This window comes from Chelonoidis abingdonii, chromosome 11 (genome assembly GCF_003597395.2).
Source record: "Chelonoidis abingdonii isolate Lonesome George chromosome 11, CheloAbing_2.0, whole genome shotgun sequence".
In the NCBI taxonomy this organism is placed as follows: domain Eukaryota; kingdom Metazoa; phylum Chordata; order Testudines; family Testudinidae; genus Chelonoidis; species Chelonoidis abingdonii.
Window position 1 is genome coordinate 12381254 of NC_133779.1, and position 6489 is coordinate 12387742.

Genomic DNA, 6489 nt, shown 5'->3' on the forward strand with positions numbered 1-6489 from the left:
AAAGACTCAGCATCTGTGTCATGGGGGCCTTTCAAAGGACTATCAGGGGCACTAAAGACTTGAGGCATCCTACTGTCTGCCCGAGCCTAAGGAGCTTCTGAAACTCCTCTGATCTACAGGGTCCCACTGGACCTTGACCTCCATTCTGACTGCTCCATCATCTGCCCCAAATACTCCATATAAATATATGAATCTCTGGAGCTAGAGAGAGAGAACCTCATTTAAGGCCTCAGAATTCACATCAAGAACTGACTAAGTCCTGGAGTCTGCACTCCCCTCCAACACTTAGCAGGTGTCTTCCCAGGGCAGGTGAAAGCACATTGATGGGGCTATGAGAGGTCCCTGCTCATGTTGCACATTTTCTGTGGATCAAAGAATGATTATTCCAACTCCATGGATGTCAGTCTGGCATCTTCATGAAAAGGAAATTCACAGAGTGAAATCTCAAATGTTGCTGCATTTCTGTGACTCTATTTCTGGACAGAGGCTGTAGACCGGGACAGATAGTAATGGGGAGGGATGCAGGAACTTGACTGGCAGTGAGTCAGGCAGAATGATTTCTCACTCTGGGAAACTAAGCCATTATCTCAATTTGGACACTAAAATCAGTTCCTATTTAAAAAAAAATCACGTTTTTTTTTTTCAGATAAATTGATGGCTCAGTTGGGTAAGTCCACATTGATTTCTCACTCTGGGAAAATATTCTCTTAACTTGACCGATTGTCTGAACTTGTACATTAAAGTAAATTCCTCTGTTGAAAAGTTCACTTTTATCTTTCCAGATAAAGCACTGGGCCAAATGGGAAAATCCTCACTGATTTTTGTCTCTTTCACACACAGAATAACATCCTGGAAGTGATACTGTATTTAATTTCTTGTACTCTCTGTGCACTAATTATATCAAGTGCACACTGTATAACCTATGCTGGCTGTATGTCATGCTGACCAGGGGTGGCTCTAGGTATTTTGCCACCCCAGGCATGGCAGGCAGGCTGCCTTCGGGGGCTTGCCTGCGGGAAGTCTTCCGGTTCCAGGGCTCAGCATACCTGCCGCCAAATTACCACAGAAACTGTGGGACCGGTGGACCTCATGCAGGGAAGCCACTGAAGGCAGGCTGCCTGCCTCCCTCGCAGCAACCGGCAGGGCACCCCCCGCAGCTTGCCGCCCCAGGCACACACTTGGTGTGCTGGTGCCTGGAGCCGCCCCTGATACTGACAGCAGACCTGGAACACCACAGCTGGTATAAACCCGATCAGGCTGTGCCATGTGATTGAGAACTCCCAGTGGAGTTGGTGCTTGGGGGTACGTAGAACATCCTCAGCTGCAGAAGGAGCAGAGCTGGTCAGGGGAGTTGGGGAAAAGTGGAGCCGGGGAGTGCAGCAAAGATGTGTGGTAGGTGGGCAGAGTTGAGGGAGCTGGGATAGCTGTGTGGCTGGAAAGCACAAAATGAATGATGTGGGCCTGGAAAAGAGCACAGACTTAGTTATTTTGATTTTTAGGAAAAGCTGGAAGTTCTACACCATAAAGGAGCACTTTACACCTGTATGTTAAATCTGATCTCAGCTAGGTATTCTGGCAAGCGCTCCTGCAGCAGGGACAAAATCATCTTACTCACTATAAATATCTGAGAGTTAGCAACACTGATTGTCAACCACATGAGTGATGGCAGGGGGAGTCCAGAAAGCAGAAGACAGGCCCAAAAATGTGGTTTTTGTATTTTAATCTTGTGAGGTTGATTTTATTTTTTTGTTTGTTTTTTTTGGAGGGAGGGTATTTGTGATTTTTTTAAACTTTTTGTTTTGGCAATGCCATATTCCTTTGATATGTCTATGTTATTGTATGTAATAATAGAGTAGTGTTTCTTTAAATTCTCTGTGAGCCCTCTGGTGGTTCTCGCTATGTTCTATAAATTTGAAACAACCAAAAACCACTCAGGGCAGCATTATGTATAAGTTATTTGGGACCCAGCTGTGCCATGTGGTTTCTCCATACTGCAATTGTTATGCAAAGAACAATAGACACTATAAATGGCAATGAGGCTGGGATCCTAATCCAGGAACACAGTGAAACAGAGAGTGACTGGAGAGGCCTAGTGAAAGTAGAAGTGAAAGGAAGTTGGAACCACTGGGCATGAAACTGCTGAGTGTGGGGAAAACGATTAAAACGCCTGGCAGTTTTGGGAAATTGCAATTGTTTGCAGGATCATTAAAGGACCAGTCCCCTTTATTGAAAGACTGGAAGTGTATATAATGGTTAATGGTTCAGATGATGAGAAAAAGGTGATGGTTGTACTGAGTTTCATCGGAATTTAAATTTATAACCTGTTGTCTATCCTAAGAGTTTATATTAAACCTACAGACAAAACACTTGCTGCATGGAGATGTGTGAATAACAGACTTTTTGGTACACTGGCAACTCCAAAAATTCCTCCCCCCCCAAAAAATGGTTTTGAGTCAAAAAAAGTGTTTTACTTTCTTTGACAAAATCATAATGTTCCTTTTCAGATTTTGGCCATTTTTAAATTTCTGATTTTTATAATAACATTAAAGGAATTTTTTTAAATGAAAAGTTGTTTTGAACTAAAAAATTGAAACATTTTGACTGAAAAAATTCAGTAAAATCAACACAAATTCATGAAAGATTTCAGTGTTTTTAAATCTGCATATTTGCCCAAAACATGATTTGGCTGAAAAAATTGGCCTAGCCCTGTTGCTGAGACTGTGGAAATTCTAGTAAATCACCTATCCCCAAAACCACTGGTGATTACAGAGCACTTCTGTTTTCATAAATGGAATCTAAACAAAAATGAAGCCATTCCTGAATGTGTGGCTGATTTAAGGATATTAACAGAGGATTGAAAATTTAGAGAGAGCTGAAATTTTACATTAAGGGATCAGTTATGTATAGAATAGAAAAGGAAGTGTAAGTTTTCTGGCAAGTGCCAATGGCAGCCACCAGGGTTGAGTTCAATTTGTCTAGATGTCCCTTTCTATGCTGAATAAAACTGAGCCTCAAGGCCCCACAAAGGGCTCTACTGAAATTTCTAATTCTGGGAAATTAAAATAAAACTCTCTTGGTCATCTTCATAGGCATTTCCCCACCACTCACAGGCACTCAGTAGTCTTTTGAGGACAGGGAAAGCGGAAAACCCTGAAAAGAAATATGTGTAAACCCACATATAAGTAATTGAGCAAGTGTAACCCAAATCAGACAATAGGAATTGGGCCAGTCCCCAACTCCCACATAATAAATATCCAGCTAATGGAGTTGCAAAACTTGGGAAGCATCATGGTCAGTGCTGGAAGATACTCAAAACATATACCAGAGGGGTAGCCATGTTAGTTTGGATCTATAAAAGCATCAAAGAGTCCTGTGGCACCTTATAAACTAACAGATGTATTGGAGCATGAGCTTTCGTGAGTGAATATCCACTTCGTCAGATGCATCTGACAAAGTGGGTATTCACCCACGAAAGCTCATGCTCTAATACGTCTGTTAGTCTATAAGGTGCCACGGGACTCTTTGATGCTTTTTCAAAACGTTCAGATACTCATATATCAGTAGCTGTTACTATATTTTGAGATCTTTAGGTGGACTTGTAGGGAATTTGCCATAAGCTTGCTACAAAGGTGTGAAGATATAGAACCATGGCTATTATATCAACTCTGCTGTATGGCAGTGAAACATGGGGTCTGAGGAAGGCTGAAGAGTGGCAGATCGACATTTTTTATTCTTGTTATCTTCGTCAGCTGCTTTATATCAAATGTCAGGACAGGATCAGCAATGAGGATATTCATAGCTGAACCCAGGAGCTGCTCGATCAGCACTGGTTCAGTTTCAGTGGCTCTCTAAATGGTTGCTGTATTATGGAAACCTGTTAGTCAGTCAGCTCCTCCATATGGTACACCAAATTTCAAGGCACTCCAAGGAGCAGGGCTGATTCTAGGAGAGTTGAGATTAGGGTGACTAGATCTCCTGATTTTATCAGGAATGTCAGAATATTAGGGCTTTATGTTACATCGGACCCTATTGCCCTGCAGCCATCCATCCAGATTTTTCACAATTGCTATCTGGTCAGCATATTCGAGCTATAAACAGAAGCCTAGTCTAAACCTTAGCTAAAGGAGACCTTGTAGTCAGCTATAATAAGTATTATCATTTTGTGTTCATACACTCTAGGGAAGTCAATCCTTTCTAAAAGAAAGAATATCTACTTATCTACTTCTAATATTTTATCACTGAAAGAAGAAATGTTTTATATAAATGTTGTTACACTTATTTCGTCTTGACATTGTTGCACATTGACAATCTGTGTTTTGTTTGTCTAGCCTCAAAAACATGGAAATCAGGTAAGTTTGCATTGGCTTTTCAACAGCTACCAGCAGAAGTACTGTTATGCAACAAAAACAGTCCCAAATGTTTTTTATTTTGCTTGTATTTGAGTCTCTTTCGCTACACTGTTTAAGGGGAAATGTTATAGCTTAGTAGTTTTATTTTCTACTAATTTCTTGAAAATGCCATTACACAATCCACCAAATCTGGAAAAATATGCACACAGTGAAAATATATATTTTTTATTGTGCAGATACACAGAAAATAGAAATGATTAAATTTTCATTCCTATTTGAACAGTTACATTGAGAAGGCCACATTCTACCCTCACACTCACCTGTACTTCAATGTAACTGAGGGTGGAAACTGAACTACAGAGGATCGACAACAATGAGCCATGTGAGATTTCATCTCACCTGTGCTACCCCAAAAAGTAGTCTATTACTCCGAAGTGTTTTCAGTGGAACACACAGTGCAGTGATTAATGAGTGAATTGTTTCACAAGCTGAAGTTAATTTGAAGGGTTTATTAACATAGTGGAGAGATTGCACTGATTTTTTTTCTAAGATTAATGAATGAAAATGTTGCTGGTAAGAAAGAAAGAAATACTCTGAAATCTGCTGAATGTTTTTCTCAGAATTTGGTTAATATCTGGTCTTCACCCCCTATCGGTTGGATAACACTGCACACCTGGGAGTGGTAGAAGCCTGCATCATGTCTAGAACTGGTTGTGTGTAGAACACAGTGGGGTGGCAGGGTGGTGGGCTGTTAGGGTTACTGTAGGTCTGAAGTGGATTTTACACGTGTATTTCATGGTAGAAAATTCTTCAGCATTTCCAGTGAGGGGAGCTGAATCAGACCATGAATCAAGGGGTGGGGAAGAATGAGAGGGTTTGGCAGTTGGGGCTGAGAGATGCATGTGCAGCAATTTTTTACCCTGGGAATTGCATCAGAGTTCAAACCAATGTCTGTGAGAAAATTATAAAAATGATTTGGTGATTTTTCTCTCAGACCATGTCCAAGACGTGGAGGGTAAGTTTCCAGTTGTTTTCTGAACATTGACGGCCAAACAGAATAACATTCTGGGAGTGATCCTGTGGGTTACTTTCAGATTTCACTACTCCATATGCAGCAAGAGCCATTTGTTTTCTGCTCGGTTTTATTTCCATCCTGATTAGTTCACCCATAGTAAATCAAGAAGGTAGGGCCTCCAAGGTAATTATCCTGGCTGCACAGCCAGCTCTTACAGCCAATGGTGTAAAGCCTTTGTTGAGAGCAAGAGTCTGCACTGAGGGAATGGCAGAGCTCACCTGTGCTCCAGCCCTATAGGACCCCATCCCAGCTGGTGTAGGTTAGAGCAGCAATGGCTCTGAGCTAATACTGTGTAGGGTTTGCCACATCACATTCGATAAACCCTGTCTTGATTTGAGTCTCAGGTAGAGGTGGTTCCAAATGGCATTTTTTCCATAGCAAATGTTGCCTTTATAGACTACCTGTCCTCTGATGAACCATGGTCACCCCTCTTGGTAAGCGGAGCCTATGCATCATGGTCTCACTGACCATGGTGTATCTTGGTATATATAGTCCAGTAGGGGAACCTGGACCATATAAGAATGCGAGGACATGAGGTAACCAAATCACAGCTCCCACCAATTTTCCTCCAAAATATTTCACATTTCAGTTAAAACTAAATATGTTTTGTTTGTTTGTTTTATGACAAATCAGTGTTTTCTGTGTTAAGCAGATATTCTTTCAAAAAAAAAATCATTTTGTTGGAAACCCAATCTTCCACTGAAAACCAATTTCAAGAGAGAATTTTTTATCAACACTAATTTCAGTCTCTGGTTTCTAATTGATGATTCCAAAATGCATTGGATTTCAGGATACTGGGATGTTCATCCACCATCTATTTTGCCCCTTTCAGAACCTCCCAAGGACAGTCATTTCATTCTGTAGCATATATTTGAAAATAACAATGTGTAAAAATCTAAACATTTGGATGTTTTTCTTTTTCAGAAATGTCTGGGATCATTGACAGTAAGTCTGCTTTGATGTTGCACTATTTTCTCTCACAGATGATTTTATCATTATGTTTTTCTTTTCCTGGGATAGTCTCCTTGGTCCTGCAGAGGAGACAGAGTCCCATCCCTGAGGTGT